General features: G+C 38.6%; 1 long non-coding RNA gene across 2 annotated transcripts in view; it reads right to left on the bottom strand.

Moving 5' to 3' along the window:
* The window catches only part of LOC131511629 (uncharacterized), a 37,572-nt gene extending 11,847 nt beyond the window's left edge, over positions 1-25,725 (bottom strand). The window contains exons 1-3 of one of the 2 annotated variants that reach the window (XR_009261631.1): positions 25,538-25,725; positions 24,045-24,208; positions 2,164-2,397 (exon numbers count right to left, since the gene is read on the bottom strand). This is a non-coding gene — a long non-coding RNA (uncharacterized LOC131511629). Of the gene's footprint in view, positions 1-2,163; positions 2,398-24,044; positions 24,209-25,537 lie in introns of those variants that run through there. The other variant, XR_009261633.1, reaches the window with a different exon arrangement.
* Between the last annotated feature and the right edge of the window lie 19 nt (positions 25,726-25,744).

Genomic DNA, 25,744 nt, shown 5'->3' with positions numbered 1-25,744 from the left:
GGCATCTGTCCAATCCTAGTAGTTTTTTCTGTTGACTTCTTTAAAGTGTGTTATTTAGTAAAGTAATAGACAACAAAAGGAGAAAATTATAACACAAATAATCATGCTGTCAAACAGGGTACTTCCTGTCCTAGATCTCCAGAGTAAGGTTCTTTGGCATTTATTCAGGCCGATATTTGCCTCTATGGCTGCCTACTCCCACTCTGGTTCTAAGGGAAAAAGTGTAAAGTGTTGTATTAAACCATGGACTTTACTCCTTTGGGTCTCAGTTTCCTCATCTATAAATTAGGTGTGAAAACGCATCCCTGGCTACCTCACAAAATGGGTGTGAGAATTAAAAGGAGATAAATTTTACATTGTGACTTGAGGGAGCCCAATTAAAGGTATCCCTGTTTTCCTTAATCATGTTATGAATAAAGAATAAGACGAAATAATCTGTCACATAGAGAACCACAATACAACATTTATTAGTGATAAAGCTAATATTGAAAGAATGGCTTATATTTGCAAGTAAATAGAATTCCAAATATAGAACCCAAGAATTAAAAGGACTTACCCACCCAGGACTGGAATACTACAGCACCCCTCCATGTTCCCCCTTCATCCCCTCCCAGTAAACACATGGAGTGGAGGAAAAGGACAATTTATGGTTCTAGTGGGTGGCTTTCTCCAAAGAGGAAGAAGATATTGTTTAGATGAACATGGCCAGTTTACACTTACCAATCCTACCAATCTATTTGCTCATCCCTTTTTTTCTCCTCAGGAAAATCAAAACAAGGGACAGAAAGGACCCCTAGTGTCATACAAATAAAGATATCTTTATATGGAAGGGCACATCAGGAACAGAAAAAAAGCATTTCCTTCACCATCTCAACCAATTGATCTTATCATTCCCCCCCCACACACACATATTAATTATAAAGGTGTTAGAATATGGAATAAAAATACGAAGGAGTATTAGAGAAAAGTGGAAGCCAAAACACAGTAATCTAAATTTCTAATTTTCCCTTATGAGGGAATGGTAATTAAGACAGGGTAAACTACCTGTGATTATTCTATTATTTTATTTATTTATTTGGATAGGTTATTATTGGGCATTGTGGAATGAAGGACTCTAAGAAAGGGAACTATTTGAATGTTAAAGAGATGTGGCTTCATTTTACACACCAAATTAGTGAAACAGAGCCTCTGTTACAATTGCAAAAACAGCCTCATTATTTGCAACTATATTACATAAAGGATGTGTTTGAAATAAAATGACACAGTAAAGTATTTGTCACATCTTAATTATAACCATTATCATTATTGGGCTTGCTTTGTCATAATTAGGCATAAATGTGAGTAATTCACATAAGTTCTAGCGATCACTGTCCTAGACTCTAAGTCTAAAGTTCTCTCTTGGCCAGCAAGAGAGCAGATGCAGGATTAAAAGCAAGAGATGGCTAAGACAAAAGCCCCGAATAAGGGTCCTTGCCCCATTTTTATTAGGATCAGAAGGCTTAAAAACATGGTGATGGACGTGCTGTGAACATCAACTCATGGACTTGAGAGAAATGGGGTCTTGAAGATATTCAGGGTTAGGACTCTGGGTAAATACAAAACAAAATCCTGGCACCAGGTGAGTTGGAAGGTTGTTCACAGCAAACATGAGGCACCACCTCTGTTTGTCTTAGCTAGCCTAGGGGATGACACAGATAGGACATGTGACCTCAGGCTTAACAAGGCACTTTTTCTTTTGCTAATCAGCTCAGCTCTGGGCAACTTCCCCCACAGCCCAGTGCTCTATAGCCCTATTTACCTGTTTACCTAATTTGGTCCTTTCTTCCTGTGAAACCAGCTTTCTGCTATAGTACTAAATTGGGGGGGAACTTTGGCCCTGAATACCTAATCTTGTTTACCTCATATACCTTTGTGTTGGGGGCCTTGTCTCTCCCTCTCTATTCTGGGAGCCTTTGCCCCTCCCTACTTTATTTTGGGGGCCTAATCTTGTTTACCCAAGCTTGGGTGTGAGCATCATATGGCTTTGTAACTCTTTATGCCTTGTTAACCCATTGGTGCAAGCTCAGGGAATTTCTAAGCTTATTCCCCACAATCACTATATTTTTATGAGGTTAACTCTGATTTTTAGTTTTATCTCTTCTTACTCTGTCAGTTGTTATCATCTACTGTGGTAACAATAGTTCTTTATTATCATGGAGACAAAGCAAAGAGCATCACTAACTATTAGAATTCCCTCGACTCAGGTTCTTTATTCCCACAACTGCCTCAGCTTCTGTGCCCTTTCTCCTTTCTCTGCTGTGAGAGGTGAACTTTTAAGAGGCCCTCAAGGATCTCCAACTTCTGGCATTCACATCCTTCTGAATCCCCTCCCCGCGAGTGTGGGCTGGTAACTTGTTCCTAATGGATAAAATACCAAAAGGGAAGTCATGTCACTTTCACAATTAGACTTCAATCTTGCCAGCAGGTACCTCTCTTGCTGGCACTTTCCCTTGCCATCTTGTGAGCTCATTCTGTTGACACCAGTGCCATACTCTGAAATGTTCTATGGAGAAACCCAAAGACAGTGAGCCAAGGGAAGCCTTCAGCCAGCAGCTAAGGAGGAATCAAGGCCTCAGTCCAACAGTCAGAGAGGAACGAAATCCTGCCAACAACCATGACAGTGAGCTTGAAAGGGATTCTTCCCAGCCAAGCCTTGAAATGCCTGCACCTTGATTGCAGCACTGTGAATGAATCTGAAGCACAGGTCACAATGTGGCACTGGCTTCCTCAGAGTAGCTAACATCTGCCCTGCCTACCTCACCTAAGACACTATTTGCAAAAGCACTTTTGTTAATTTCCAAAGAGGTGTATAAATTATATGAAACCAGGCGAAGATGCAATCATCTGTCCTGGAGAAATACAGACAAGGTGTAAACAGCCTAAACGAGAACTCAGCTTAGAGTTAATGAATCTGTGAACAAAGGAAAGTTGTGCAACTCTAACGAATCCAGTGGCATATACCATCTGTAAATACAGGGTCATATTTAAAGAAGCCCTCTGAAGTTGTAATGCCCCCGATTTCGAATCCGAGAGACCACCAAGGAGCCGATACCGATGCAAACGCTTGAGGGTTTATTTGCAAGCTCGAGCTTGGGCCCAAGTATACCTGACACAGCGGAGCAGGGACTTGGACCCCTAGGTTAAGAGGCGTAGCAGTTTTATAGGGGCCAGTGGCCAATGAGATTGTAACACACACAGAAAGTTGCATAGTCATGTCAGTCCACACGCAGTTGGCCAACTGAATTACAATTTACCCTATAGTAACTGTTTGAACTAGCCTATCACTCTGGTCGGAATTGGCGTGTAAGTTTGGTGGGCAAAAGGCGGGGTTTACATTCTTTGGCTGTTAGAGGTTCTGCATTCCTATATGAGCCGGTTTCCAGTAAGGGTGTGCTCAGCAGCTTGACTAGGGTGGGAGAGTGTCTTAAGCAATAAGTAGGTCATGTGGGGGTTATACATGAGATGGTGGGTGTAGCACAAAATGGAGTTAGTCTTGCTCTGCTTGTCCAGGGGTAGGGGATTTTTGTTAAATTCCTTGGGTCCCACAAAGTAGCCAAACATAATTGTTTCAGCCAAAAATAATTAATAAAAGATTGCATTCTTTACTCCAAGTGCTGAGGAACATTAACAGGATGCAATGTATAACCCACATGGACTCTTAACTTCCTCCACTCTGCAACTGCTTGCATCCTGAGAAAGTTCCAGAACTTCTCACACACTTAATTTCCAAACACTTTCTTCAGGCCTTGTTCGGAATAATTTTTATTTTCCCTCTCGCCAATGCCCCTGTTTTCTTTCTCAACAAGTAAGAATTCTTCTTCTTCTTCTTCTTCTTCTTCTTCTTCTTCTTCTTCTTCTTCTTCTTCTTTTTTTTTTTTTTGGTCTGTTTTATTTGTTTTGATGGGAAAGGAAGCAGAAAAGAGAAAGAAAACTGAACTAAAGAAAAGGAAGTTATCCTTAGCTACATGCTATCAATGAAATGTTAATAATTTTTATCATTGGAAACAAAACTGACACCTTTCCCTGCTTCCATTATGGGTAAGTGTGTACATCATGTCTTTCAGTCAGGGAGAAAGTTTGTGCCTGAGGATAAACTAAAACTAATAAACAAAAAAATAGGGATACCGTGTCTAAGTCTCGAAGCCTGAGCTTTCCTGTAAGTTACTAACTCACTTTTAAAATAACTTCATTTTTGTTGACTTTTGAAGATCTGATGTATGCAGCTATGTGACTGTGCTAGTTATTAAGTTATTGTCTCTCAGTTCCAAAGCACCCTTCTTTAAAAAAAAAAATTTTTTTTTTTTAATGTTTATTTATTTTTGAGAGAGAGAAATAAACAGAGTGTGAGCAGGGGAGGGGCAGAGAGAAAGGGAGACTAAGAATCCAAAGCTCAGAGCTGTCAACACAGAGTCCGATGCAGGGCTTGAACCCATGAACCATGAGATCATGACCTGAACTGAAGTCAGACACTTAACTGACTGAGCCATCCAGGCACCCCAAAGTGCCATAACATTTTAGATTTTATCTTAGTATTTTTGAAGCAGAATATGAAACTGAAAAAACTTTGTTGTAGTTTAATAATGTGAGAATACACACATGCAAACATGTTTTGAAGCTAGAACTTCACAGATAGGTTATCTGTAAGTGCCTTGAGGTTAAGGACCAGACCTTGTATTTAGTTCAAGTTTCTGGAGTATTTCAGGATCTCAATACATATCTTTAAAAATACACACACAAAAAAAATAATGTGCTCTCTCTTAAATGGGTCCTCTGATATGCCGCCCAGCAACTGATACAATGGCAGAGGTCCTAGATTTTCCTTTTATTTTTATAACTCTATCTTCTGGCTTCCTGTTTTAGACTGTATTTTCTTCCTTCACAGTATGCTCATTTTTTTTTTTTTGTAGTAAGTCTCTTTCTTTTAATCCCTTGAGGAAAGTTTTACTATGTCTTCATTTTCGTCACAAAGAATTCACTTTTACCAAAGAATTTGAAAGCAATGTACTTTTTAAAAACATTTTTGTGGGGTCCCTGAGTGGCTCAGTCGGTTAAGCATCTGACTTCAGCTCAGGTCATGATCTTACACTCCGTGAGTGTGAGCCCTGTGTCAGGCTCTGTGCTGACAGTTCAGAGCCTGGAGTCTGCTTCATATTCTGTGTCTCCCTCTCTCTCTTCCCCTCCCCTGCTCATGCTGTCTCTCTGTCTCAAAAAAAAAATAAAAACATTAAAAAAAATTTTTTTAACATTTTCGTTATTGAGGTAAAATTTGAATAGGGTGAAATGCAGGTATCTTAAATGTATAATTTGATGGATGTTCTTAAATGCATAAACCAGGCTGCATTATGACTTTCCTGGGCCCTAGGTACTTTTGCATTCATGGGCTTCTTTCTTTATACAAAATGTTAAGAATTATATTTTACGATCATGTTGGTAGAACAACAAATACAATCCAAGCTACACGCATTATTGCTATATTCATTTTATGTTTCTAACTTTAAAAGAAATTAAAATGAAAATATTTTCACGGCCCATAAAAATCCTCTGAGTCCTAGGCACTGTACCTACTGTGCCTAATGTAGAAGTCAACACATCTGTGTAACCATCACCCTGATCAAGATATAGAATATTTCTGTCATCTCAGAAAGTTTTCTTGTGCTTCCTTCCATTTGGTCCCCACCCCCAAAGGCAACCATTCTTCTGATTTCTATCACCATATTCTTGAGCTTTATATAAATATAAATCACAGTTGTACTCTTTTATATGTGGTTTCCTTCATCAAGAAATTTTTGTGATTCCTTTTTATTGCTGAGTAGTATTTCATTTCATAAGACACCATAATCTGTTTATCAATTCTCCTATAAGTGGACATTTGGGTTGTTTCTTGTTTGGGACTACCATGAATAAAACTGTTATGAACATTCTTGTATAAGTTTTTTTGTGGACATTAAGTTTTTGTTTTTCTTGAAAAATCACCTACGAATGGAAATACTGGGTCCTAGGAATGGAAAATACAGATGTATTATTTAATTTGTAAGAAACTGCCAAACTGATTTCCAAAGTAGTTTTACCTTTTTTTTGCTACCAGCAGCGATACGTGGGAGTCATGTTGCTCCATACCAACATTTGTTCATTTTAATTCTAGACATTTTTATGGGTGCAAAGTGGCACCATATTGTGCAATATTTTCCCTGAAAATTTTAAAGAGAAGTAATAAAAAATGAAGTTTGCATTGCCCTGTCCAATGTTGAACTTGTAAAACACCCTTTAGACACGTTTTGTTCAAGATTCTTTTCACCAATACCTAATACCTAATGAGTCTCTCTTTTTCTCCTTTATTATTATCTGTCAGTTACTCCTCTAGATTTTGGCCGTAGTAATCACCAGATCATTGGCTATTTTAATGAAAACAGTTTCAGGAAAGTGCGTAGGGGCAAAATCTAGAGTGTAATTGTTCAGATGCTACATATTAAGCTGTCTTCATGTTTTCATAAAGAAAACAATCTGCTCACCACAGCAATAGTTAGCAATGTAAATTTTACAGATTATTTCCTAGAGAAGATAGATGAAGGTATTTATATTGCATAGCTCACAGACTTTTCTAGAAAATTCCTTGTTAGACTCCTCCCTAATCTCTCCCCCCCTCCCTCCCACTATCAGTTATCAGCCCTCCCTCTCTCTTATTCAATTTCTCTCCCTTGTCTGCATATTCCACTTGGTCATGAATACTGGCACTGTCTTCAGTTTGAGAAGGGTTGCCATTCATTATTGAGGAGAAAAACAAGCCGTAGACCAACTGCCTTCCTTTAGAAGACAATGAGGGATTATATAGGTAAAAAAAAAAAAAAAAAGTTCTGTAACATTGGTTTTCTTTTTTTTTTCTTTCTGAATTACCTTTGGTGCCTTGATTACTTAATATAAAAAACATTTTCTTCTATGTAATAATAGCAAAGTCATCAAGAAACAGTCCACCTGTCAGATTTCATAAAAAGAACTTGTCAAAACAAATATATATTTAAGTTAAAAAAAAATAAAAACACTCTACCACCACTATTACCACAAATGCAAACCTCACTGTTGGTGCTGTAGTTTGGAAATCTGCTATAACATCATGTGCCCTTACCTCTACCCTGCACAATTATGAATGGCTGCTCTGTTGTACCATGACTGGGATGCATGGTTCTTTGGAATACATTGTATCTGTGCCCCCCAACAAAGCAGGAAAAGTAATAACTTTTATGGATGCCAAGGAGTCTTATAGTTTCCTCTTAAAATCTGTAGATGAGAAAATACATCTGGGTAGAATTTAAAATGACATAAAAAGAGAAGGTATTATTCTATGCAGAACAAAGGAGAGGCAGATTGGATATAGCTGAACGCTGTCTATTGCCTTGAGGATTATTTTTTATATTCATTTTACTACTTTATTCTTTTTTTGATCTCAAAAAAGTATGTGTGTGTGTCACCTTAATATTTTGGTTTTGAAATTGCTATTGTTTAGACTTGTACAAGTAAAAGTAAATCTTGAGTAATAAAACAATGAATTTTTAGTTGAGTAATAAAAGCTATTCAATGGGTCCTTGGCATCCTGGGCATTTACTGTTTCCTCTCCTCTGTTATTAACGCTACATTTATTGAGCACTGAATATGAACGTGACAGGGATGGTACAGATAATAGTTCTTTTGAGTTCCCAGTTCTTTGTCTCGGTCTGAGTTTGACGACAAACCAGTAAACCACTTATTGCAATACAGTGTGTTAAATGGGAGGCACTTCACTCAAACTGGGGTCTGGTGCCTGGGATGAGAAGTATTAAGGAATGCTTTCAGTTTTTATGGTCCAGGAAAGATGATTAGAGAGAAAGAGAGAGAGAGAGAGCATCAAAGTCTTAAATGATGGAGGGATTTTTTTCTAAATATCTGAACTTTGCTCCCTAATCATTGATTGACTGATCCATTTCTTCCTGATGGAATTATAAGGTATGTTAAATTACTGTTACATATTATAATGTTTGTTTACACAAATGGGAGTTTCCTGTTCAGTTCCATTCATTTTTGCATTCTTATGCTGTGTCTAAACTTTTAATTAGCACAGTTTTATCATGTTTTGATATCTGGGAGGCCTAGTCCCCCTAAATGTTCTTCTTTATAACATTTTCCTTGCCATTCTTACCAGTTCTTTCACATGAATTGTAGGATTGTTTTGTCAAGGCACTTTCCTCCCCAAACAGTTTTGTGGGGAACTGAATAAGGGTTACATTAAATCCACATGTTAATGTGGGCTGAATTGACATGTTTCTACTCTTCAGTCTTTTCAGGATTGGATTTTTTTTTTTTTAATAAGGAGCAAAGATTTATTCGCATTATCTTAGAAAATTAGGGGTTTATCATAAGAAGAAGTAATGGAGACATTTGTTTATTTTCTGTATATATTTCTGAAGTTTGCTATTTTCCTCCTCATGGCACATTCTTTTTTTTTTAACTTATCTATGATATTTTAGATATTTTGGTTGCTATCGTGAATAGGATTACTTTTCCTTTATATTTCCTTATAGAGGAAAGGTATTTTTTAAGCTTTTATTTTATTCAGCCACTTTACCAGTCCTCTTTTTTCTTTCTTTCTTTCTTTCTTTCTTTCTTTCTTTCTTTCTTTCTTTCTTTCTTTCTTTCTTTCTTTTTTTTAGTTTATTTATTTATTTTTGAGGGGGGTGGGCAGAGAGAGAATCCCAAGCAGGCTCCACACTGTCAGGTACAGCCCAAAGTGGGGCTGTATCTCAGGAACCTTGAGATCATGACCTGACCTGAAATCAAGAGTTAGATGTTTAACCGACTGAGCCACCCAGGCACCCCAAGTCCTGTTATTTCTAGAAGTTTTCCCATGGATTCTTTTTGAGCTTCTATGTAAACAAAATCATTTTCAAATAATGACTATTTAGACTCTTTTCATTAAGTTGTTTTCAAACCAATCACTGTGGAGGCAGCATGAAAGATGGGAAAGGAGAAGTGAAGGCGTGGAAATCAGATAAGAAATTATGGTGATCAGGGGGCACCTGGGTGGCTCAGCCAATGAAGCCTCTGGTTCTTGATTTCAGCTCAGGTCATGATCTCACGGTTCATGAGTTCCAGCTCTGCATTGGGCTCCGCACTGTCAGTGCAGAGCCTGTTTGGGATTCTCTCTCTCTCTGCTCCTCCCCCACTTGCACGTGCTTGCTGTCCCTCTCTCTCCCTCCCTCTCAAAGCAAATTTTTAAAAAATTTAACAAAAAGAATGAAATTATGGTGATCAGGAACTGACGCAGATTGATAAGGGTTGAATGGAGAGGATGGATTAAGAGAAAATCAGAAGGTAGAAAGTGCAGGACTCAGTGATTTGGGGTAAGGGAGTAGGAGGATGACTTCCAGACTTCAGCTTTGACTCTGTAGAAATAGAATTACACAAATTTTTTGTGGAAAAGAATAGAGTTAGTCGGTTAGCAGTTTATTGTGTGTTTATGAGTAAAAATAAGGATACCAGAATTTCTGGGCTACATAGGCTGGGGCATAGTTTGGGAACAGTAAAGTAGGTAAGCCAGGTGTCCTTGTTCTTGCAGCAGCTTGATGGGCCCTTGCATTTATGGTAACGGCTTCTCTCTGTTGCTGTGTTATTACTACCAACTATCGCACCCTCTGCCTCAGGTCTACTACTTATTCATAGTTTCTGTTTACTCACGGCTTCCGTGTACTGTATTCTGAGTGTCTTTGAATTCTGTTCCTGCTACCATCTGCTTGGCTCTTTCCTCAGACCTACAGTTTAAATGTCCTAGGAAAAGAATTGCTCTAACCAAACATTGTCCCTATTATAATTGAGTTTTCCTATCAGGGCACTTAATAGGCAGCTGATCGGTTTCTGGAATGGCTGCCTCCAGGCAGGTGTTCGCTCTTCGTCCAATCGGCTGAGGCAACCTTTGGATAAGGGAAACACCTAGGACTTCTACAGTAGCAAGATCTTTGGGGGAAGGGGCTCACCATCACCAACATAGAAGAGGCCTGTGGACATAGTCACAGGCTATGGCTTACTCTACCTGCTACTACACTACAGAAGGAAGAATGGGTTGGGGAAGGGAGAGGGAGGGGTAGTCACAAGTTAGGTTTTGGTCATGTTTCATTAGAGGGGCTTATAGTATATCTCCATAGATATGTCCTGTGGGCTGTGGATAACTCTGGCCTGAAGTTTGGGACCTTCGGAAGCATTTTTCAGGATTTTTCGGCAGGTGCTACTACTCTCTTGTAGTACCTGCTGTATTATAATAAGTAATTAACTTGTTTCAAAATACCGGATTATTGGGGCGCCTGGGTGGCGCAGTCGGTTAAGCGTCCAACTTCAGCCAGGTCACTATCTCGCGGTCCGTGAGTTCGAGCCCCACGTCAGGCTCTGGGCTGATGGCTCGGAGCCTGGAGCCTGCTTCCGATTCTGTGTCTCCCTCTCTCTCTGCCCCTCCCCCGTTCATGCTCTGTCTCTCTGTCCCAAAAATAAATTTTAAAAAAGTTGAAAAAAAAATTAAAAAAAAAAAAACCGGATTATTAGCTCCTTGAAGCCAAGGATTTGGTCTTTTTCATCTTTATATCCTCAGCGCCGGACACATAGTAAATGCTTAATAATTATATGTTGAACGAATGCATAGTTGTGATTTAGAACCTGAACATTAGGGACGTTTCCAAGTAGACTGATAATACTATCATAACATCATGGTATTTTCCCCTATTTGGTACTTGAAAAATAAGAGAAGGGGTGCCTGGGTGGCTCAGTCGGTTAAGCGGCCGACTTCGGCTCAGGTCATGATCTCGCGGTCTGTGAGTTCGAGCCCCACGTCAGGCTCTGTGCTGACAGCTCAGAGCCTGGAGCCTGTTTCAGATTCTGTGTCTCCCTCTCTCTGACCCTCCCCCGTTCATGCTCTGTCTCTCTCTGTCTCAAAAATAAATAAACATTAAAAAATTAAAAAAAAAAAAAAGAAAAGAAAAATAAGAGAAGGGAAAAGAAACTTTTTACCTTTTGATATCTTTCAGTACGTATCAACAATTTATATAATCTTAGTTCAATGAATATCTTAACATATCATCTTCCATATTGTGTTTTTTTCTGTTTAGCATTCTTATGTACATGGATTTCCAGTGAGGTATCCATATAGTAGATATTTTTATGAACTTCCATTGTTTTGATATATCACTCTACTCAACCATGCCCCAGTTGTTGGATGTTGATAGTACAGTGTCAATCAACATAAGACTGGCGTAGGTGTATAAATTAACTTTAATCTCAATATAGAGGTTTTAATGTTTAAAGTCCCTCCACACTCCCTAGATAGCTACACAAGAATTCCAAATATCTTACTGAAATATACACAAGGGTTTATTAATTAGTTGAGGAATATGAGAAACGATCTTTTTTATTTTATTTTTTTTTTATTTTTATTTTTTTCAACGTTTTTTATTTATTTTTGGGACAGAGAGAGACAGAGCATGAACGGGGGAGGGGCAGAGAGAGAGGGAGACGCAGAATCGGAAACAGGCTCCAGGCTCCGAGCCATCAGCCCAGAGCCTGACGCGGGGCTCGAACTCACGGACCGCGAGATCGTGACCTGGCTGAAGTCGGACGCTTAACCGACTGCGCCACCCAGGCGCCCCAAACGATCTTTTTTAGATACAATTTTTTATTGGTCAAGTAAGTGAGTGGTGTTCAAGATAGGCTGTGTATACATCATTGCCTTTCAACAAGGTGTAAGAATCCAGGAGGGCCACAGGTTTTTACCTTTGATTTAGTGCCTGAGGTCTAGGGCTTTGTTTTATCTGGCCACTATCTCCTCGTGAAAGATTTTGTTTCCTAATAACTAGAGGATTAACTGTGTAGCTCCTGAGCCTGCTCACAGTGAACTTCTGTTGCATTCAGAGTGCCTGAAGCCAGAAATTGTGGTCTGACCTAAGTTTGTAACAACCCGCTACATGACTGCTTTTGTGTTTGCTTGCTTACAAAAGTAGTTTGGCAGAACTTAAGGTTTGCTTTTATTTTAACGTATCACCTGGAAGCCTGGTTGTGTGAGAGAGGCCCATGGATGCTCCACCTTTAATCATCCGACATCTAATGACCTGATTTTAACCTGACAAGTGTTGAACAAATGGGCTTACGTTGGTTCACAATAGACTACTTGCAAATGTTCCCTGTCATAAATAAGTGACAAGAATGAGATTTTTATTTTTTTTATTTTTTATTTTTTATTTATTTTTGGGACAGAGAGAGACAGAGCATGAATGGGGGAGGGGCAGAGAGAGAGGGAGACACAGAATCGGAAACAGGCTCCAGGCTCCGAGCCATCAGCCCAGAGCCCGACGCGGGGCTCGAACTCACGGACCGCGAGATCGTGACCTGGCTGAAGTCGGACGCTTAACCGACTGCGCCACCCAGGCGCCCCAAGAATGAGATTTTTAAATAGGAAAGTACAATCCCCTGAGATTAAAGTATATAAATCCCCTGAGATAAAGCATATAAGTAAACTGAGGGCCTCTAAAGGTGAAGTGATTTGTTTAAGACCCAAACAATTGTTAGGACAAGGCTGAGGCTAAACCCCAGTATCTTGTAGCCTGGAATGGTGAAAACATATCTCTCCACTTTTCCAGGGACATCCAAGTTTTCCCAATAATGGGCTACATGGTGATGGTGAAGGCTCTATGAGGTTTTGTTGATTAAAATTTGTGTAAAAAAAAGTCCAAAGTTGGTATATGAGGACCGGAGTTTTTTGGAAGCTTCATGTGCATTGTTTGCAGGTTTCATTTATGCTTGTTTTTCTTTTCAAGTTTATTAACCTTTGCAACCCCAGTTTCATGATCTAATTTTTACAAGGTTAAACTGGAACATATAAAACTTAAATAATTATGTTCAGCTTCACTTATAGTTACGAATCAGTCCAGACTGCTACCATGACTCCTAGCTCCCATCAGTTATACAACGGTTAATATCCTCAGTGATGTATAGATTCATATAAGTTACTTCACTAGACAATTGTAGAGGCCTCAAGTATTTCAGAGAAGTCACAGATTATATACCATGTCACTTTTATAATATATCCAATAGTTATATCCTAGCTGCATCCTAATGGGACATTTTTTCAAGCTGGCTTCCTTCATTAGTCTGGCTGATCTTGGGTAAATTATTTAACCTCTCCAGACCTTCTATTGTGAGAATCGAGGTATAAAATCTCTAAAAACAATTCTCATCTCAAGACTGCCCTTCATTTTTCACAACTTGGGTGCCTCTTAACATTCATATTTACTTCCAAAGTGTACTCTAGACCCCTGCCTTTTTTTACAACTTAGATTGGGTATTTTAGAAGGAAACCTTCCCGTCCCTTGAGACTAGAACCAACCTTCAGAAGGCTTAACCTCCCCAAAATCAAAGGTAAATCTTAAGAAAAAGGAAACTCTCCTTTCTTACCCAACCTCAAAATGCACTTTTTCTCTACTCATACCTGATGTCTCACACTCTTCAGTTTTCTTGAGATTATAATGTTTTTCTCTTCTGGACAAAACACCATTCCCTGTAAATGTTGTATTTTCTGGGGCACCTGGGTGGCTTAGTCAGTTAAGTGTCTGATTCTCGATTTCAGCTCAGGCCATGATCTCACAGTTCTTGAGTTCAAGACCCATGTCAGGTTCTGCACTGACAGTGCAGAGCCTGCTTGGGATTTTCTCTCTCCCTCTCTCTTTGCCCCTACCCTGCTCATGCATGCACGTGCTCGCTCTCTCTCTCAAAATAAATAAAAATAAATAAATAAATGTATTTTCTATTTCTAAGAAAGGAAGAAGACATTAGCCAGCTCCCATTCATGACCCAAAGGATAGGTTTTTTCCAAACTCCAACCAACTTTAATATTTTTTCTTACTAGTTTTTCCTCACTCCTGTTCTATTTAATTAAATTTCTCTTCTTTTGTTTCATTATAAAAATAATCAGCAATCACTGTAGAAAATTTGGAAATTACATAAAATTACCAAAAAGCAGGGTAAAACCAGTGTTAATCTACCTACCCACAGAGAGTCACTGACCACATTTTGACTGTTTCTTTTAGTCTTTTTTGCTTCTTTTTGTGACCTCTCATTTTATCCACCCAGTTGTCTTTCCCTATATGCCTTCACAGTCTGAGAATTCTCAACCTACCCAAACCACCAGACTAAAAGATCCAAGAACTTGAAAAGGAAATTGAGTTCTGGAATATGCACAACAGTCCCCTCTTTTTCAGACCATTTCCTCCCCAATTTTTGAAATTATAAACATTTTCAAACACACACAAGAAAGTTGAAATAAAATTAAATCCTGAATGCCTATCACCTAAGTTCAATAATTTTTTTTTTTTTAATTTTTTTTTTTCAACGTTTTTAATTCATTTTTTGGGACAGAGAGAGACAGAGCATGAACGGGGGAGGGGCAGAGAGAGAGGGAGACACAGAATCGGAAACAGGCTCCAGGCTCCGAGCCATCAGCCCAGAGCCTGACGCGGGGCTCGAACTCACGGACCGCGAGATCGTGACCTGGCTGAAGTCGGACGCTTAACCGACTGCGCCACCCAGGCGCCCCCTAAGTTCAATAATTTTTAACATACTACAATTTTATTTTATCTCTATGATCTACACATACCTTTTCTCTTCTGAATTATTTGAATGTAAGGAGGCAGACCTCATGGCACTTTATCTCTAAACACTTCAGCAAGCATCTTCTAAGAATAAGACATTTTTTAGATAATGACCACACCATTACTGCCCTAAAATTTTTATTTTTCAATGTTTATTTATGTATTTAGGAGGGGGAAGGGCAGAGAGCGAGAATCCCCGTCCCCTGCGTCATTAGCCCAGAGCCTGATGGTGGCTTCATCTCATGAACCGTGAGATAATGACCTGCGTCTAAATCAAGACATGGAAGCTTAACCAACTGAGCCACTCAGCCACCCCTGCCCTTAAATCATTAAGAATAGTTTCACAATATCATCTAGTATCCAGTCCCTATTCAAATTTCCCCCATTATCCCAAGAAGGTGTTTGTTGCTTTTTTTTGAACTAAGATTCAGTCACATATTGGCATACAATAGTCTCCCCTTATCTTTAGGGAATATATTCCAAGACCCCCAGTGGATGCCTGACATTGCAGATAGTACTGAACTCTACACAGGCTGGGGTTTTTTCCTATACATACATACCTATGGTAAAGTTTAGTTTATTCACCAGGCACAGTCACAGATAAACAATAACTAATAATAAAATAGAGCAAGTATAACAATAGACTGTAATGAGAGTGTCGTGAAATGGTCTTTCCTTCTCTCAAAGTATCTTACTACACTGCACTCACCCTTCTTAGGATGTGAGACAATAAAATGCCTACGTGATGTGATGAGGTGGGGTGAATGACTAGGCACTGTGACAGAGCTTTAGGCTACTGTTGACCTTATGATCAGTCAGAGGGAGGCTCATCTGCTTCTGGAGTGCTGTGAACTGCGGGTAAATTAAACTGTGTAAAGCGAAGCCACAAATAAAGAGGGACTTTTGTACTGTATTTACTTATCTCTTCAGGATCTTTTTCCTCCTTTATTATTTGTTCAAATGAGCTTTACTTTTTGAAGTCAGACCATGTTTTACCACCACGTTTTAAACTTATTCCCACGTCAGAATTAGCACAATGCACTGTCTTTCACTTGTACAATTGCAATTACCTCCCCACTCAAGTTTTGACTCCAGTCTATCCAATACGTGTTGTTGATGAGATTATTTTCTTACAGAGCATCCCATGTCACCTTCAGTTTCAAGCCCAGTCATTCAGAGTCCTGCATCCACCATAGAAGCATGACTTGAACTGGGCCAATTAGAGTGAATCTCTGGATTTTATTTATTTTATTTTTTACTTTTTTTCAAATTTTTTTTTTGTCATTTATTTTTAGAGAGCAATAGAGAGAATGAGCAAGAGAGGGGCAGACAGAGAGGGAGAGAGACTCTCAAGCAGACTCTGCACTGTCAGCTCAAAACCCGGTGTGGGACTTGAACTCATGAACTGTGAGATCATGACCTGAGCCAAAACCAACACTCAGACACTTAACTGACTGAGCCACCCAGACGCCTATCAAGATTTTGATGGAAATGACCAGAAACTACTCTTACTGTTCTTGCTAGACTTTGAACTTGAGAGCTTTTGAGGCTAGAGGACCCACAACAAACTTGCCACCATTAGGGGAGAGACTCAAGTTGCTGTGGCTGCGCTTAGAGCCAGAAAAAGAAGGCAACATGACCAAAGGCAGAGCAGAGAAGTAGAGAGAAATAAAGCCTGGTCATAACTGGAAGCCTGAATCTAGCTATGTAGAAGTCAGAGCTACCTCCTGGACTTTTTAGTAACGTGAGCCAATAAATTCCCCTTTCTTGGCAAGCTAGTTCACGTTGGATTTCCTGTCACTTAACCACCCAAAGACCCAAAGAGTCCCAGAAGATACATGCTTTACAAATGCACTTTCACAATAATCACTGATTCTTAGCAACTCTTTGAACTTGAGCCTCAGAAAAGTTTAAGAACTCTTGAAATGGAATACTGTTGTATGGTGGAACTGGGATGACACATAAATTTTGTGAATCCATAGTCATTCATTTTCTGCGTGCATTCTCTTCCTGTAAATTATTCAAAAAGGTCACGCAATCACATGGTTGGAAACTCGCAATACATAAAAAGGTTAACAATGTCTCTCATCTGCTCTGTTCCCAGCACCCTCCTCCCCATGGAGGGTTTCTTGGGTATATCTCCAGAATATGTAGTTTTCCATATTCCCTTTTTTACACAAAAGAATGGATATATCACACAGTGTTGCAAACTTTTCTTTAAATTAACATATATTGAAAATCTTGCTATATCAGTAACAATAATAAAAGAATACACTTACATAGTGCTTACTTTGTGTCGGGCACTGTTTCCGAATGCTTTACATAAATTAACTATTTATTTAACCATCACAACAATTCTGCTGATAGGTAGTGTTTTAAAGATGAGGAAATACAGATACAGAAAAGTAAGTAGGGGGCACCTGGGTGGCTCAATCGATTAAGTGATCGACTCCTGGTTTTGGCTCAAGTCATGATCTGGTTTTGTGAGTTCAAGCCCTGAGCAGGGCTCAGTGCTGACAGCATGAAGCCTGCTTGGGATTTTCCCTCTCCCTCTGTCTCTGCCCCTCCCCAACTTGTGTTGTCTCTGTCTCTCTCAAAATAAATAAACTAAAAAAAGAAGAAAAAAAGAAAAAAGAAAAGAAAAGTAAGTAGTGGAGCCAGGATGTGAAACCAGGCAGTCTGACTCCAGAATTCAGGCGCTAAATCACTATTCCAAACTGACTGACAATATTGTTTAGTGAATAGAGAGCTCTTTGTTCTTTCTTTTTTCTTTTGCACTCACATAGTATTCTTTTGTGCGGATGTAACATATGGACATATATATGGGTCATTGCCAACAAGTTTCTATTTCAAAAAATTATGCAATGCATAACCTTATACACACATCATTTCATACGCAGGTATAACCTTCAGTAGATAACCAGAGCTGTAACTTCTGGGTAAAAGGGTATACACATTTACAGTTTTGACAGATATTATCCAGCAGCTCTTCATGTGAGTTATAACAATTACAACCATGTAAATTTATACTTCGCTACAGTGCCTGTGTCCCCATTGCTTTGGTATTACACGATTTTGTCGAACTTTTAGATTTTTACCAATCTAATAAACAATAAACGATAGTATTGATACTATAGATAGTATCTCAGTGTCATTTTAAAAATTCTCTTTTCAGTAAAGACAAGTGAACAGATCACAGGTGTAGAGAGTTTCACAAAAGAACATCTGCAGAACCAATTTAAGAAATGGAACTCCTCCTCCCATCCACATATAATCACTGCATTGACTTCTAACAGCACAGATTTGTTTTGCCTTTTTCAAAACTTTATGTAAATTGAGTCACATAGTATTTACTATTTTGTGTTGGCTTTTTTGCTTAAAATGATGTTTGTGAAATTTCTCCATATTGTTGCATGTAGTTTCAGCTCATTTGTCCTCATTGCTATATATGCAGTATTTCATTGTGGAAATATATCACAAATTGATTGTCTATCCTACTGTTTATGGAAATTAGGTGGTTTCCAATTTAGAGCTATTAAAAATATTCTCATACTTTTATTTGTTGAATGGAGATCCACACTTCGGCTGGATATATATCTAGGGTTGTGTTTGCTTGGTCATAGAATATATATACATTGAGCTTTGGTAGATACTGCCAAAGAGTTTTTCAAAATGGTTGGATCAGTTTATGCTCCCACCAGCAGTATGTGGTTTACACAAAAGAATGGATATAACACACGGTGTTGCAAACTTTTCTTTAAATTAACATATATTGAAAATCTTGCTATATCAGTAACAATAACAAAAGAATACACTTGTTCCAGTTGTTCTACTTCTTTACTAACAGTTGTTAGTGTTAGTCTTTTTCTATTTTAACCATTTTTGTGGATATGTGGGTGTTTGCATTTCTCTGATAACTAACGACACTGAGTACCTTTTCTTAATGTTTATTGCCCATCACAATGTTGCTTGTCGTGAAATATCTGTTCAGTAATTTTGCCTATTTTTTCATCGTATTTTCTGTCTTTTCCTATTGACTTGCAAGAGTCCTTTATATACCTTTGATGAGAATCCTTTGCGAAATGTATTACAGTTATCTTCTACTCTGTGGATTGCCTTTTCATTCTCTCAGTGGTGTCTTTTAATGAACAGAAGTTCTTACTTTTAATATATATATATATAATATATATATCTATATCTATATATTTATATTCTATATGGATTGTGAAATGACCTAGAATCATTTATTGAAAAGACCAGTCTTTCTGTACTGCACCGAAGTATCAGCTCTGTCAAAAACCAGGTCACCATTTATATGTAAGTCTGTCTCTGAATTATATTTTATTACAGTTGTCTGTATGTCTTTCCTAGTGTGAGTATAATAATGTTGTAATTACTGTAGCTTTGTAATAGATTTTATCTATTATAAATATGCCTAGGTATGTAACTACTACAAATTTGTTCTTCATGATTACCTCATATATTTTCATATAAATTAAAATTTTTTTTAACGTTTATTCATTTTTAAGAGACAAAGGGAGACCGAGGGTGAGCAGGGGAGGGGCAGAGAGAGAGGGAGACACAGAATCCAAAGCAGGCTCCAGGCTCTGAGCTGTCAGCACAGAGCCCGACACCCGACATGGGTTTGAACTCACAGATGGTAAGATCATGTCTTGAGCTGAAGTTGGCCACTTCACTGACTGAGCCAACCAGGCGCCCCATTTTCATATAAATTTTAGAGTGAGCTTGTCAATTTCCACAAAAAATGTGACCTTTTAAAAAAAAAGATTAGAATTGCGCTGAACTCATGAGTGCAAATAGAGTTGATATCTTTAAAATATTTATTTATAATCTGTGAACATGATGTAACCCTCCATTTAACTAGGTTTTCTTTAATTTAACTCAATAATGTTTTATAGTTTCATCTAGAGCTTTTGTATATCTTTTACTAGATTTATTGGTGGTTATTTTCTGGGTTTGATGCTATTATAAATAATACTGTTTTTTTTTTAATGTTCATTTATTTTTGAGACAGAAAAAGAAAGAGCATGAGCAGTGGAGGGGCAGAGAGAGAGGGAGACACAAAGTCCAAAGCAGGCTCCAGGCTCTGAACTGTCAGCACAGAGACTGGTGCAGGGCTCGAACCCACAAACCATAAGTTCAGGATCTGAGCTGAAGTCAGACACTTAAAGCGACTGAGACACCCAGGCACTCCAACACTGTGTTTTTAAGTCCAATTTTTATTTATTTGAAGCTTGAACATAAAAATATAATTGATTTTTAGAGTATTATCCTTGTGTCAGTGATCTTGATTAATTTTTTTTATATTAATTCTAATAGTTTGTCCATTCATCAGTCAATGGACATTTGTGCTCTTTCCATAGTTTGGCTATTGTTGATAGTGCTGCTATAAACATCAGGGCACTTGTGCCCCTTCGAATCAGCATTTTTGCATCCTTTGGGTAAATACCTAGTAGTGCAATTACTGGATCATAGGGTAGTTCTACTTTTAACTTTTTGAAGAACTTTTGTACTGTTTTCCAGAGTGGCTGCACCAGTTTGCATTCCCACCAATCGTGTGAGACGGTTCCCCTTACACATCCTTGCCAACATCTGTTGTTTCTGAGCTGTTAATTTCAGCTATTTTGACAGATGTGAGGTGGTATCTCATTGTGGTTTTGATTTGTATTTCTCTAATGATGAGTGATGTTGAGCATCTTTTATGTGTCTGTTGGTCATCTGGATGTCCCTTGGAAAAAAATGTCTATTAGTTTCTTCTGCCCATTTCTTCACTGGATTATTTATTTATTTATTTATTTTGGTGGGGGGTGTTGAGTCTGATAAGTTCCTTATAGATTTTGGATACTAACCCATTATCACATATGTTATTTGCAAATATCTTCTTACCTTCCGTAGCCTGTTTTTAGTTTTCTTGATTGTTTCCTTTGCTGTCCACAAGAGTTTTATCTTGATGAGGTCACAATAGTTCATTTTGCTTTTGTTTCCCTTTGCTCCAGAGATGTGTCTAGTTAAGAAGTTGCTATGGTTGAGGTCAAAGAGGTTGCCGACTATGTTCTTCTTTAGGATTTTGATGGTCTCCTGTCTCACATTTAGGTTTTTCATCCATTTTGAATTTATATTTGTGAATAGTGTAAGAAAGTGGTCCAGTTTCATTCTTTTGCAGGTTGCTGTCTAGTTTTTGCAATAGCATTTATGTTGAAGAGACTGGGTTTTTTTTTCCATTGGATATTCTTTCCTGCTTTACTGAAGATTATCGCCTATAGAACCATATAGTTGTAGGTCCATTTCTGGGTTTCTATTCTGTTCCATTGACCTATGTATCTATTTTTGTGCCAGTACCATACTGTCTTGATGATTACAGCTTTGTAATGGAACAAAGCTTGAAATCTGAAATTGTGATGCCTCCAGCTTTGTTTTTCTTTTTCAAAATTGCTTTGGCTATTCGGGGTCTTTTGTGGTTCCATACAAATTTTAGGATTGTTTGTTCTAGCTCTGTGAAAAATGCTTGTGGTATTTTGATAGAGATTGCATTAATGTGTAGATTGCTTTGGGTAGTATGGACATTTTAACAATGTTTGTTTTTCCAACCCATAAGCATGGAATATTTTTCCATTTCTTTCTATCCTCTTCAATTTCTTTCATAAGTGTTCTATAGTTTTCAGAGTATAGATCTTTTACCTCTTTGGTTAGATTTATTCCTAGGTATCTTATGTTTTTTGGTGCAATTGTAAATGGGATTGATTCTATGATTTCTCTTTCTGCTTCTTCATTATTGGTCTATAGAAATGCAACACATTTCTGTACATTGATTTTATATCCTGCAACTCTGCTGAATTCGTGTATCAGTTCTAGCAATTATTTTGGTGGAGTCTTTGAGGTTTTCTACATACAGTATCATGTCATCTGTGAATAGTGTAAGTTTGACTTCCTCCTTGCCGATTTAGATGCCTCTCATTTCTTTTTGTGTCTGATTGTTGAAACTAGGACTTCCAATACTATGTTAAATAACAATGGTGTAGTGTATACATACAATGGAATATTACTCGACCATCAGAAAGAATGAAATCTTGTTATTTGCAATGACGAGGATGAAACTAGAGTGTATTATGCTAAGTGAAATAATTCAGTCAGGGAAAGACAGATATATGTTTTCACTCATATGTTGAAATTGAGAAACTTAAGAGAAGACCTGGGGGAAGGGAAAGAAAAAAATAGTTACAGAGAGGGAGGGAAACCATAAGAGACTTTTATTTTTATTTTATTTTATTTTATTTTATTTTATTTTTTTAATTTTTTTTTTTTCAACATTTATTTATTTTTGGGACAGAGAGAGACAGAGCATGAAAGGGGGAGGGGCAGAGAGAGAGGGAGACACAGAATCGGAAACAGGCTCCAGGCTCCGAGCCATCAGCCCAGAGCCTGACGCGGGGCTCGAACTCACGGACTGCGAGATCGTGACCTGGCTGAAGTCGGACGCCCAACCGACTGCGCCACCCAGGCGCCCCAAGAGACTTTTAAATACAGAGAACAAACTGAAGGTGGAAGGGAGTGGGGGAGGAGGGCTGGGGGCTAGGGAAATGGGTGATGGGCCTTGAGGGGGGCACTTGTCAGGATGCGCACTGTCTGTTGTATGTAAGTGATGAATCACAGGAATCTACTCCCGAAGCCAAGAGCATACTGTATGCACTGTATGTTAGCTAACTTGACAATAAATTATATATTAAAAAAAAAATTTTTTTAGGGTTTCTCAGCCAGTTTAGTGTCTGACTTCAGCTCACAGTTTGTGAGTTTGAGCCCTGCATTGGGCTCACTGCTGTCAGCCCAGAGTCCACTTAGGATCCTCTGTCCCCCTCTCTCTGCCCTCCCCTGTTCAGAGTCTCTCTCTCTCTCTCTCTCTCTCTCTCTCTCTCTCAAAAATAAATAAATAAATGAAATTCAAAAACATTTAAAGACCTTTTTGCCACGCAAAAGGCATGACACATGACCAACTGGAAGAAAATATCACCAATAATGGATAAATATTCATGACAACAAACACATCTCAAATCTAATAGCATATAGTGGGGTGACACCAATTAGGGAAACCCTGTGGGCAAGCAGGAACATAGTAGCATTCACTACCTAGCTCCCATTCATTTTAGGATTTAATAATGCAGTCTTAAGGGCAGAAAGGTAGGAAATGATTAACTATATTTAGATAGACTCTACCAATTGTCAGAGGTTTCAAACCTCATGTGCATAGGAATTTCTGTCAAATCTATAAAAACAAAACATGTACACTATATCCTATGAAATATAAAGAGATTTCAAGAATATTTTTAACTCTGAAATTTTCCCTCCCCATACTGTTTAAAAAAAAAAAGTCCCAACATCCTATTGGAATTCCATTTTTACACTGATTTTAGAACCTAACCCCCACAGATAATATGACTCCTCTGTCTGGCAAAGATGAGATTTTAGATACTGGAAACAGAGTAATTGCATCTGTGTGTAAAAGCTCCATGAACTTCTATTTAACTACCCATCGGCTCTCTTGTCCTTTCTTTGAAATACTTACTGCAAGAAATGTTTGTTGATTTCATATGACTATACAAGTTCCTGCTTAACAGTGTTTATTAGAGTCAGAGCTTCACTGTTAGAATCATCAACAACTACGCCAGACCTACTCAAAGTCCAAGGATAACCAGAATAAGAAAATAAGACACCTTTAGAATGTGATTGATGAATGGAATACTATTGCCTAACCATGAGAAGGAAATTATAATTTCAGGCCATCTTCTAAAAGATCAGGAGTTGGACACTTAACCGACTGAGCCACCCAGGTGCCCCAAAATTATACTTTAATAAACTCCTCGCTCTGAGAGTATACCCACAAGAAAAGAAGGCACATAGATTCCCTTGACCCCATCTCCCACTTTCGCCTTCTCTCTTGTGTCCATGCCAAATTTTGTGATTTATCATTAAGTACAAATAACTAGTTAAGTGCAATAAAAGATTCTTTTGAAATACATTTTGGAACCCATATAGAAGTTGTTTTAAGTACATAAAACCAGACAATTAGCTTTTTGTTTGCTTTTGAACCCATATATTCATTGGAATTCTCAATTAAGCAGAATTTGGGAACAAAACTTTCCAAATCTTGATCTAAAGCCTTTTGTGAAAACAGCTTCATAATCTTCCCTTGATTTTATATTAGTAAGTATTTCTATTATCTGTAACTTTTAATTCTGAAATATCTGACCTTTTAGGCTTCTAGGGACATTGAAAGTGTGAGTTTCTCAGCTATCAGTACTTACAGATTTTCCTCCCTCCCTCCTTTCCTTCCTTCCTTCTTACCTTCCTTCCTTCACTTCTTCTCCTCCTCCTGCTTTTTCTTCTTCCTCTTCCACTCCTTCCTCTTTTTCTTCTTTTCTCCTTCTTCCTTTTGATAAGACTTAGAATATTTCAATCTTTGTTTTGTTCACTACAGTCTTCTTCACTGTGAAAACTGTTTCCTTCCACTATAATTAATTCAATAAATATTTAATAACCATCTATTCTGTGAAGGGATATAAGGTTCATAAAGGCAATCTCCATGTCCGTCATGTTTGTCACTGTGATTCAGATGCCAACTATGGCATGTTGCATATAATGGGCCACCCAAAAATATTTGGTAAAGAGATGTGAATAAAGGTCATATACTGAAGCAGTGGAGTGTAGAAGAACAAGCATAAACTTTAGATGTGGGCTCCAATCCCATTTTTCCTAATTATTATCTGTGGTCTACAGTAAGTTGCTTAACTTTTTTTTTTTTTTTTGTAAATGGAGATAATACCTATTTTACAAGGATTATGGAAACTTAGCAAGATGATAGTTTATTAAAACTCCTACTGAGTGTTTAGTATGTTCCAGGGACTGTGTTTTAAATATAGGACTTTAAAAATTCAGTGGATTATAATTCCTGTTTCTAAGAAATTTCCACATTATAAGACAAGTCACAGAATGTTATGGAAATATAAGTGTTCAAAGTAGGGAGGAATGACATGTGCTTGAAGGTATCAGGAAAGGAGGTGGCATATGAAATGGTCCTTAAACGATAGGATTTCAACAATTAAAATGGGTAGGTATATCCAGATTAAATAAAGAGAACATAAGCAGAGAGGTATAAAGCAACCGAGTGTGACCGAAAAAAGGCCAGTTACTCTTGACTGAAACGTAGGGTTGATACAGGTAAGTGGGGAGAGATATACAAGAAATGTGGGGTGGGACCGTATTTGTGGTGTCAGGTTCTTTAATCCAGTAGACAATGAGCAACTCCAGAGGGGCAGTCCTATGGAATAACAGGATCGTAAGGTGCCTAAGAGTGGAGTTACACTATTTCATCTAAGAGATAATAAAGGCCTGCAGCGAGAGGAGGGCAGAGAGAATGCAGAAGACACAGTTGAGGCGTATTTCAGAACTGACAGTGGTGTGTGACCAGCGCTCCACACAGAAGCACTGTGCAGGGGCAGGGAGGGACCCCAGTGACTGGAGCTATTTACACAGATGGGTAAATCGCAGGAAGGTGCTTTTTTTAGATTTCCAATATGGGTCATCTTGAGGTTTGGGCTGCATCTCGCTGCCACCTTCTCTTTTTCCAGCCTCATCTCCACTTCCTTCCATCTCTCTATCCACTAAGTAATTGGGCTTTCTATCCTCAACCTGACCCTGCGTTTATTGTCACCCTCCAATTCTGCTTCTCACTGGTGTTTCCTATAGTACTCTCACAGCCGGGATGGCAACAGGTCAGGTCCGGGCCCGTAGGACACTCCACCCGCCAGATCCCCTATCGCCTTCGCCTGAGCACCTACCATGCTTGCGCCCCCAGGGCTCTTGGGCCAATAGGCAGGCCCTAGTTCTGGGACTCGACTAGCTATTGGTTGGCCGAGCCATGGTGAGAGATGGTGCGGTGCCTGTTGTCCGCAGCAGTGAGAGCTGTGGGAGGTTGTTAAGGCGACCGTTCGTGACGTAGCGCCGTGAGGCCCAGCAGCCCCCAGATGATTGGCTAGACGATCGGA

Source organism: Neofelis nebulosa, chromosome 1 (genome assembly GCF_028018385.1).
Source record: "Neofelis nebulosa isolate mNeoNeb1 chromosome 1, mNeoNeb1.pri, whole genome shotgun sequence".
NCBI lineage: Eukaryota > Metazoa > Chordata > Mammalia > Carnivora > Felidae > Neofelis > Neofelis nebulosa.
Note: the sequence above shows the minus strand (reverse complement) of the source record. Positions and strands in the feature narration are given on the sequence as shown.